The sequence below is a fragment of the Oncorhynchus nerka genome, linkage group LG27 (genome assembly GCF_034236695.1).
Source record: "Oncorhynchus nerka isolate Pitt River linkage group LG27, Oner_Uvic_2.0, whole genome shotgun sequence".
NCBI lineage: Eukaryota > Metazoa > Chordata > Actinopteri > Salmoniformes > Salmonidae > Oncorhynchus > Oncorhynchus nerka.
Window position 1 is genome coordinate 97,008,647 of NC_088422.1, and position 8,942 is coordinate 97,017,588.

Below are 8,942 nucleotides of genomic sequence, written 5' to 3' on the forward strand. Positions count from 1 at the left end.
GAGAGAGTGAGGGACAGAGAGCGAGACGGACAGAGAGAGAGTGAGGGACAGAGAGAGAGACGGACAGAGAGAGAGAGAGAGACGGACAGAGAGAGAGAGAGACGGACAGAGAGAGAGAGAGACGGACAGAGAGAGAGAGACGGACAGAGAAAGAGAGAGACGGACAGAGAGAGAGAGAGACGGACAGAGAGAGATAGAGATGGACAGAGAGAGAGAGACGGACAGAGAGAGAGTGAGGGACAGAGAGCGAGACGGACAGAGAGAGAGAGAGACGGACAGAGAGAGTGAGACGGACAGAGAGAGAGAGAGACGGACAGAGAGAGAGAGAGACGGACAGAGAGAGAGAGAGAGACGGACAGAGAGAGAGAGAGACGGACAGAGAGAGAGAGGTACAGAGAGAGAGAGAGAGACAGACAGAGAGAGAGAGAGACGGACAGAGAGAGAGAAGGACAGATGTGGTGTGTAACGAACTAGACCCAGGTAGGTCTACAAATTTCAGACATATGAGTGATTCTTTAATTGAAAAGTCCTTTTCCGATTCGATCGGCTCATAGCCAACATGACACGCTTGACCGCAATAATTCACAATTCACAACCTTTTCTCTTCATGGATGCACAAGGAAGTTCCTGTTGCAGTGAGGTGTCAAAATCCATTTTCAGGTAAGCGTTGTCCATCATGTCAGTCTATGGACATCGTTTACGGGAAAAGGTATTTCGACAGCGTTTACTGGAACAGGTATTGTTGACTCAATTAAATGCTTTACAATCAGTTGCTTGCCAACATAACATGCAATCAGTTGCTTGCCAACATAACATGCAACAATTCACACTGAAACAGAACATTTCGGCCTGGAAAGTCCAGTCTATTTGTGCTAACATTCCACTCCTTGCCACTCCTTGTCATACCATACATGTTTGTCATGACAAGTAATCCCTCCAGGATTTCGTCTCATTCTTTGTGATTTTTGCTGCGGCAATTCTTACATATTGCATGACAAATTTCAATCATTTTTATCCAATTTGTTCTGAAAAATGCACTGGCGGGGAAATAGACAGTATTAAAAAAAATATTAGCATTAATCATAGTCATTCACATTAAACACCTGGCATTTCTATAAAACACAAAGGGCATATTTTACTTGCTGTTGCAAGAAGAAATAGATTTCGAACAAAGTTACGGAACATAAGTATTAACAGGTGTAATAATGATGTCCTTTACGATTCCTACCACATCCTGTATTAGGAGGAAACTCACCCAAAATATTATTATCTACAAGACAATAATATTCAATCGTCCTATTGGTAAGGTACTCATTCACCAAGTCCTTTAAAAGTGACCAGCTCTTCCACACTGGTATCAGTCCCACATAGAAATGATGTTCTGACAGTCTGCTGGTAGTGAGGAAATCTTCTTCCATTCCACTAGTTGATAAGGACGTCTCTAATGAACACTTCACAGGTGATGCTATTCAACCCATCGCTGCCTGCACCTGCCCGCCCGTCCAGCATCACTACTCTGGACGGTTCTGACTTAGAATATGTGGACAACTACAAATACCTAGGTGTCTGCTTAGACTGTAAACTCTCCTTCTAGATTCAGATCAAACATCTCCAATCCAAAATTAAATCTAGAATCTGCTTCCTATTTCGCAACAAAGCCTCCTTCAATCATGCTGCCAAACATACCCTCGTAAAACTGACCATTCCTACCGATCCTCGACTTCGGCGATGTCATTTACAAAATAGCCTCCAATACCCTACTCAATAAATTGGATGCAGTCTATCACAGTGCCATCCGTTTTGTCACCAAAGCCCCATATACTACCCACCACTGCCACCTGTATGCTCTCGTTGGCTGACCCTCACTTCATACTCATCGCCAAACCCACTGGCTCCAGGTCATCTACAAGACCCTGCTAGGTAAAGTCCCCCCTTATCTCAGCTCACTGGTCACCATAGCAGCACCCACCTGTAGCACGCACTCCAGCAGGTATATCTCTCTGGTCACCCCCAAAGGCAATTCTTCCTTTGGCCCCCTTTCCTTCCAGTTCTCTGCTGCCAATGACTGGAACGAACTACAAAAATCTCTGAAACTGGAAACACTTATCTCCCTCACTAGCTTTAAGCACCAGCTGTCAGAGCAGCTCACAGATTACTGCACCTGTACATAGCCCATCTATAATTTAGCCCAAACAACTACCTCATCCCCTACTGTATTTATTTATTGTGCTCCTTAACACCCCATTATATCTATTTCTACTTTGCACATTCTTCCACTGCAAATTCCATTCCAGTGTTTTACTTGCTATATTATATTTACTTTGCCACCATGGCCTTTCCCCCCCTTTTACCTCCCTTACCTCCCTTATTTGCTCACATTGTATATAGACTTATTTTTCTACTGTATTATTGACTGTATGTTTGTTTTACTCCATGTGTAACTCTGTGTTGTTATGTGTTGAACTGCTTTGCTTTATCTTGGCCAGGTCACAGTTGTAAATGAGAACTTGTTCTCAACTTGCCTACCTGGTTAAATAAAGGTGAAATATATATATTTTTTAATTAAATCGTTTCAGGTATTGTTTCACCTTCAGATGATAGATTCTCATAACCTGTAACGAAGGAAACAAAAAAGTAAAAGTAACATGTCCTTGTTTCAAGAGAAATGGATATTTCACATGATTTCTCTAAGTAAGCATGTCCCGATTTTCAGGAAAGAGTTTGACATTTCTCCAAGATACACCTAATATGACGACTGCGGTGTACAACACAGAAGCTGACCAGGTTCTGATCATCTTACTATGCTTCAACAGAGATTGGCCCCCGATTGCTAATCAATCAGTTCCTAATTCTCCAGGCTCTGCTTTGTCATCGACATGGACAACCTTGCAATGAGTGACATGTATCCATCGCGATTTTCCCTGGACTTTTACTGTCGACCTCGTTATGAGCAAAACTTGATAAGGACCTTCCTGTTTTGGCCCTAATGTGTCTGTTACATATTGTTTTACCATCAGCCACTGTCCTGGTACTACGTCAAGTCTCCCCACGGGAGTTATTCCCTATGCCTGTTTTACATGTCTGTCTGCCAGCACAGTGCGGGCTATTCCACCTCGCCGCACTGGCAGGGCGACCGGGAGCATTCAACCAGGTAAGGTTGGGCAGGCTCGGTGCTCAAGAGCTCCAGTGCGCCTGCACGGTCCGGTCTATTCAGTGCCACCTCCACGCACCAGCCCTCCGGTGGCAGCCCCCTGCACCAGGCTGTCTCTCCGTCTTCTGCCTACAGGTGTCTTCCTCCTCTCCAGAGCCTTCCTCCTCTCCAGCGCCTTCCTCCTCTCCAGCGCTGCCAGAGTCTCCCATCTGTCCAGAGCTGTTAGAGTCTCCCGTCTGTCCAGAGCTGCTAGAGTCTCCCATCTGTCCAGAGCTGCTGGAGTCTCCCGTCTGCCCAGAGCTGCTAGAGTCGCCCGTCTGTCCTGAGCTGCTAGAGCCGCCAGTCTGTCCTGAGCTGCTAGAGCCGCCAGTCTGTCCTGAGCCGTCAGTCAGCCAGGACCTGCCAGAGCCGTCAATCAGCCAGGACCTGCCAGAGCCGTCAGTCAGCCAAGACCTGCCAGAGCCGTCAGTCAGCCAGGAGCTGCCAGAGCCGTCAGCCAGCCAGGAGCTGCCAGAGCCGTCAGCCAGCCAGGAGCTGCCAGAGCCGCCAGCCAGCCAGCCAGGAGCTGCCAGAGCCGTCAGCCAGTCCTGAGCTACCCTTCAGTTCTGAGCTACTCTTCAGTCCGGAGCTGCCCCTCAGTCCCGAGCTGCACTTCAGTCCCGAGCTGCCCCTCAGTCTGGAGCTGCCCCTCAGTCCAGTGCCACCTCCACGCACCAGCCCTCCGGTGGCAGCCCCCCGCACCAGGCTGTCTCTCCGTCTTCTGCCTACAGGTGTTCCCGCCTGTCCAGCGCTGCCAGAGCCTTCCTCCTCTCCAGCGCTACCAGAGTCTCCCGTCTGTCCAGAGCTGTTAGAGTCTCCCGTCTGTCCAGAGTTGCTAGAGTCTCCCATCTGTCCAGAGCTGCTGGAGTCTCCCGTCTGCCCAGAGCTGCTAGAGTCGCCCGTCTGTCCTGAGCTGCTAGAGCCGCCAGTCTGTCCTGTGCTGCTAGAGCCGCCAGTCTGTCCTGAGCCGTCAGTCAGCCAGGAGCTGCCAAGCCGTCAGTCAGCCAGGACCTGCCAGAGCCGTCAGCCAGCCAGGAGCTGCCAGAGCCGTCAGCCAGCCAGGACCTGCCAGAGCCGTCAGTCAGCCAGGACCTGCCAGAGCCGTCAATCAGCCAGGACCTGCCAGAGCCGTCAGTCAGCCAAGACCTGCCAGAGCCGTCAGCCAGCCAGGAGCTGCCAGAGCCGTCAGCCAGCCAGGAGCTGCCAGAGCCGCCAGCCAGCCAGCCAGGAGCTGCCAGAGCAGTCAGCCAGTCCTGAGCTACCCTTCAGTTCTGAGCTACCCTTCAGTCCCGAGCTGCCCCTCAGTCCGGAGCTGCCCCTCAGTCCTGAGCTACCCCTCAGTCCTGAGCTGCCCTTCAGTCCGGAGCTGCCCCTCAGTCTGGAGCTGCCCCTCAGTCCGGCGCTGCCCTTCAGTCCGGAGCTGCCCCTCAGTCCTGAGCTGCCCCTCAGTCCTGAGCTGCCCTTCAGTCCTGAGCTGCCCTTCAGTCCTGAGCTGCCCCTCAGTCCTGAGCTGCCCCTCAGTCTGGAGCTGCCCCTCAGTCCGGAGCTACCCTTCAGTCCTGAGCTGCCCCTTAGTCCGGAGCTGCCCCTCAGTCCGGAGCTGCCCCTCAGTCTGGAGCTGCCCCTCAGTCCGGAGCTGCCCCTCAGTCCAGTGGGGCCCTTTAGTCCGGAGCTGCCCCTCAGTCCAGTGGGGCCCTTTAGTCCGGAGCTGCCCCTCAGTCCAGTGGGGCCCTTTAGTAGGGTTGCCAGTCCAAGGTCGGCAGCGAGGGTCGCCGCTCAAAGGACGCTACTAAGGGGGACTAAGACTATGTTGGAGTGGGGGCCACGTCCAGCGCCAGAGCCGCCACCGCGGACAGATGCCCACCCAGACCCTCCCCTATAGGATCAGGTTTTGCGGCCGGAGTCCGCACCTTGGGGGGGGGGTGTACTGTCATGCCCTGACCATAATTTGCTTTGTATATTTCTATGTTTTGTTTGGTCAGGGTGTGATCTGAGTGGGCATTCTATGTTGTATGTCTAGTTTGTCTGTTTCTCTGTTCGTTTTGTGGATGTGATATTTTCTGTATTTCTCCGGACTGTTTGTGTCCTGTTTTTGGGCCGGTCATTGTATGCGCCTGGTGTTTTGGCGTGACCTACTTTTCTCCTGAATAAATACAGTTATCCTTTGCCCTCTGCTCTCTGCGCCTGACTCCGCACCCACTACCCCTAGAAGTCGTAACAATATCCAAAGTTCCACACCAATTTTTCTTCGTATTCCAAATAGCAAGGTTCTGAACTGTAGATCCCTGCAGTTGTCTAATTTGCCACGTAACCTTCCCTTCAGAAATGTTCAATGTAGATTCAAGTTGCATAATAACATCAAGGCCTAAAATAGGTTGTTCAAATGAACCTATCCACACCCCTGCATCAATCTTCCAGCTGAGATGGGACGTAAGAGGGGGTCTATTAGTTGCCCTCCACAGCATCCAGCAAACTCTGCTGCTGAGCCGGAGAGAGCTTCTTAAATATCTGCATCAGCATTGTGTCATTGGGGCTATTTTCTTAGGGTAGCCTAGTGGTTAGAGTGTTGGACTAGTAACCGAAAGGTTGCAAGTTCAAATCCCCGAGCTAACAAGGTAAAAATCTGTCGTTCTGCCCCTGAACAGGCAGTTAACCCACTGTTCCTAGGCCGTCCTTGAAAATAAGAATTTGTTCTTAACTGACTTGCCTAGTTAAATAAAGGTAAAATAAAAATAAATAAAATACAGTTAGGAGACATATCTGTTTTCATTCTATGGAGTCTCAAAGGAGTGTAACAAAATTTGTACAAAAATGTGTAATTAGATTCTTTCATTTTTACATTAGTAGAGGTGCAGTATACCCTGTTGCAAACCTCCGCCCATAGCTCATCACTGATAGTCAGACCAAGGTCCTTTTCCCAGATTATTTTCAAAGTCGTAAAGGAGGTGCCTCCTTTCTCAGAAAGGAGTCTATAGATATAAGATATTTTGCCTTTAATGGATTGTGCTGTGACAAGAAGGGTTTCAACTTCATTCAACTTAGTTCTAAACCTCCTCTTGGAAGTAAATGAGGAAATTACATGTCTAATTTGAAGATATATATAAAAAAGGGATCTTGGCACATTGAATTCACTGCAGAGCTCTTGAAGGGATTTCAGTGTAGTGGTTTTCTGATGAAATAGGTCTGAAAAGGTCCTGATTCCTAGAGTATGCCAAAGATTAAAGTTGGCATCCCTCAGGGCTTTTGGCAAGTCTGGGTTGCCAACTATAGGCGAGTGAGAACATATTTGTGAGGAAATGCCCAGGTATTTCTGACAGTCCCTCCACGCAAGTAGGGTGCTGTAAATTACAAAGGTTTTGGCTATGTTGCCCACTTCACTAAAGTTGTTAATGAATATAATTGAGCTTAAGGGCAATGAACCACAGGATTGGGCTTCTATCTGAGTCCACGTTGACTCTTGTCTGTTTGTGATCCATGTTAGCATGTTGCGGATTTGGGCAGACCAGTAGTACAATTGAAGGGAGGGAAGGGCAAGACCACATTTAGATTCAGGTTTCGATAGTGGAAAACTTGATCCTAGGTTTTTTATTGCCCCATATACATTTGGTGATGCTTTGGTTAGTTGTTTTGAAAAAGGAAACTGGGAGATAGCATGGGAGCATCTGAAATAAATAGTTCAGTCTAGGGAGGACGTTCATACGGATTACATTAATTCTTCCTACTAAGCTAATTGGGAGGGAGATCCAGGTTTGGAGATCTTTCTTGATTCGATCCAGGAGTGGAAGATAATTTTCCTTGAAAAGGCTATTCAGATCTGGCGTTATGAAGATCCCGAGGTATTGAAACCCCTGTGTTTTCCATTGGAAAGGACAAAGTGTCTTCATAGAGCTGGTGAGTGTAATATTGAGAGGGCAGACAGTGGATTTGTTAAAATTGATCTTATAACCTGAGAACTTGCCATACTGAGGAATTGTGTCTAAAATGAGAGGGAGGGATTTCTCAGGGTTGGATATGTAGAGCAAGACATCATCCGCGTAAAGCGAAATCTTGTGCTGCAGGCCACCTGCAGAAACACCCATAATACTTGGATTGCTCCTTATCAGCTCTGCCAGAGGCTCCGCCCCCAACAAGTAGAGCAGTGGGGACAGCGAGCACCCTTGTCTTGTGCCCCGTTCCAGAGGGAATCTGTCAGAGTTCAGTCCATTAGTAGTCACCATGGGATTTGGATGAGAGTATAGTGATTTGATCCATTTAATAAAATTTGGGCCCATATTGAACTTTTCTAAGACTGAAAACAGAAAGCTCCACTCCATCCTGTCAAACATCTTCTCAGCATCCAGTGAAGCCAGCAGGACAGGGGTCTTCTGTGCGTTTACTTGATCAATAATATCAAAAAGACGGCGAATGTTATCAGAAGAGTATCTGTCTCTAATAAATCCAGTTTGGTCCGTTTGCTCCAGCTTTGGCATGAAGATAGGGCTGAGCTGGGGCCAAAAAGCTTTGTAGAACTCTCTGGGGAATCCATCTGGGCCTGGGGACTTATTGGGTGGCATGGAGGTAATTGCCTCCAGGATCTCCTCAGGAGTGAAGGGGGAGTTGAGATCTTCTTGGTCGGTCTCTGATAGTTTAGGTAGCGAGATTCCCCCTAGGAAAGAGTGGAGTTCTGCCTCCGTGTGTTTTCTCTCAGAGGTATATAGTTTGCAGTAACAATCATGAAAAGTTAAATTGATCTTTTTTGGGTCATATGTGACCTCGTCCTTTGCTGTTCGGATAGCCATTATTGTACCTCCTTTTTTAATTGGTAAGCAAGCAATCTACTGGGCCTATTGCTATACTCATGGTATTTCTGTTTAGTAAAGAAAACTTTTTTTTAAATCTCCCGAGTATAGTCCAAATTCAGTTTGGCTTTGGCTGCTTTAAGTTGACGCCAGGAGGCGCTGTCTGGGGATTGTTTATGTATTTTTTCACAGCATTCCAGCTCCCTGTCAAGATCTAGCCTGTGTGCTTCCATTGCTTTTCCCTTAGAGGAAGCATATGCAATTAGATGACCTCTTAGTGTGGCTTTAGCAGCGTCCCACATTGTGGCTGGAGAAACAGGAGAATCTTTGTTGTCTTGTGTGTAGTTGTCTATCCATGTAGTTATGGAATGCTTCGTTTGATAGTATGGAGGTGTTGAATTTCCAGCTCTTTGACCTCGGGATGTTTTTGCAGAGGTCAAAGCGGAAGTGGACAAAGGCGTGATCTGAAAGTGCTATGGGTCCGATTGTACATGTGGCTGAATTTATGAAACTCTTTGGGATAAAAATTGAATCTATACGGGAGTAGGTGTTATGGACATTAGAGTAGTATGTATAGTCCATAGATGAGCTATACGTTTCTCTCCAGATATCTATCAGTCCCATCTCTTTAGTAAGAGAGTTCAACATCTTTGCAGATCTAGGATTTGTGGTGGGGACTTGAGATGATTTGTCTAGGGTTGGGTTAAGGGAACAATTCAAATCTCCGGCCACCATGCCAAAGGAAACACAATGCTCATTGAACAGGATTATCATTTTTGACATGAAAGCAGGAGTATCTGTGTTAGGGGCGTATATGTTTAAGATAGTAATTTGTTGACCATATTATTGTTGACCACCAGTGTTAGGAATTTTATGAATAAATGACTAAACAATATCCCCATTATAAATAGAACTGTAAATAAGTAAACTTATACTGTTTTATTATATCTGATTAACAATATGAATTCATAAGT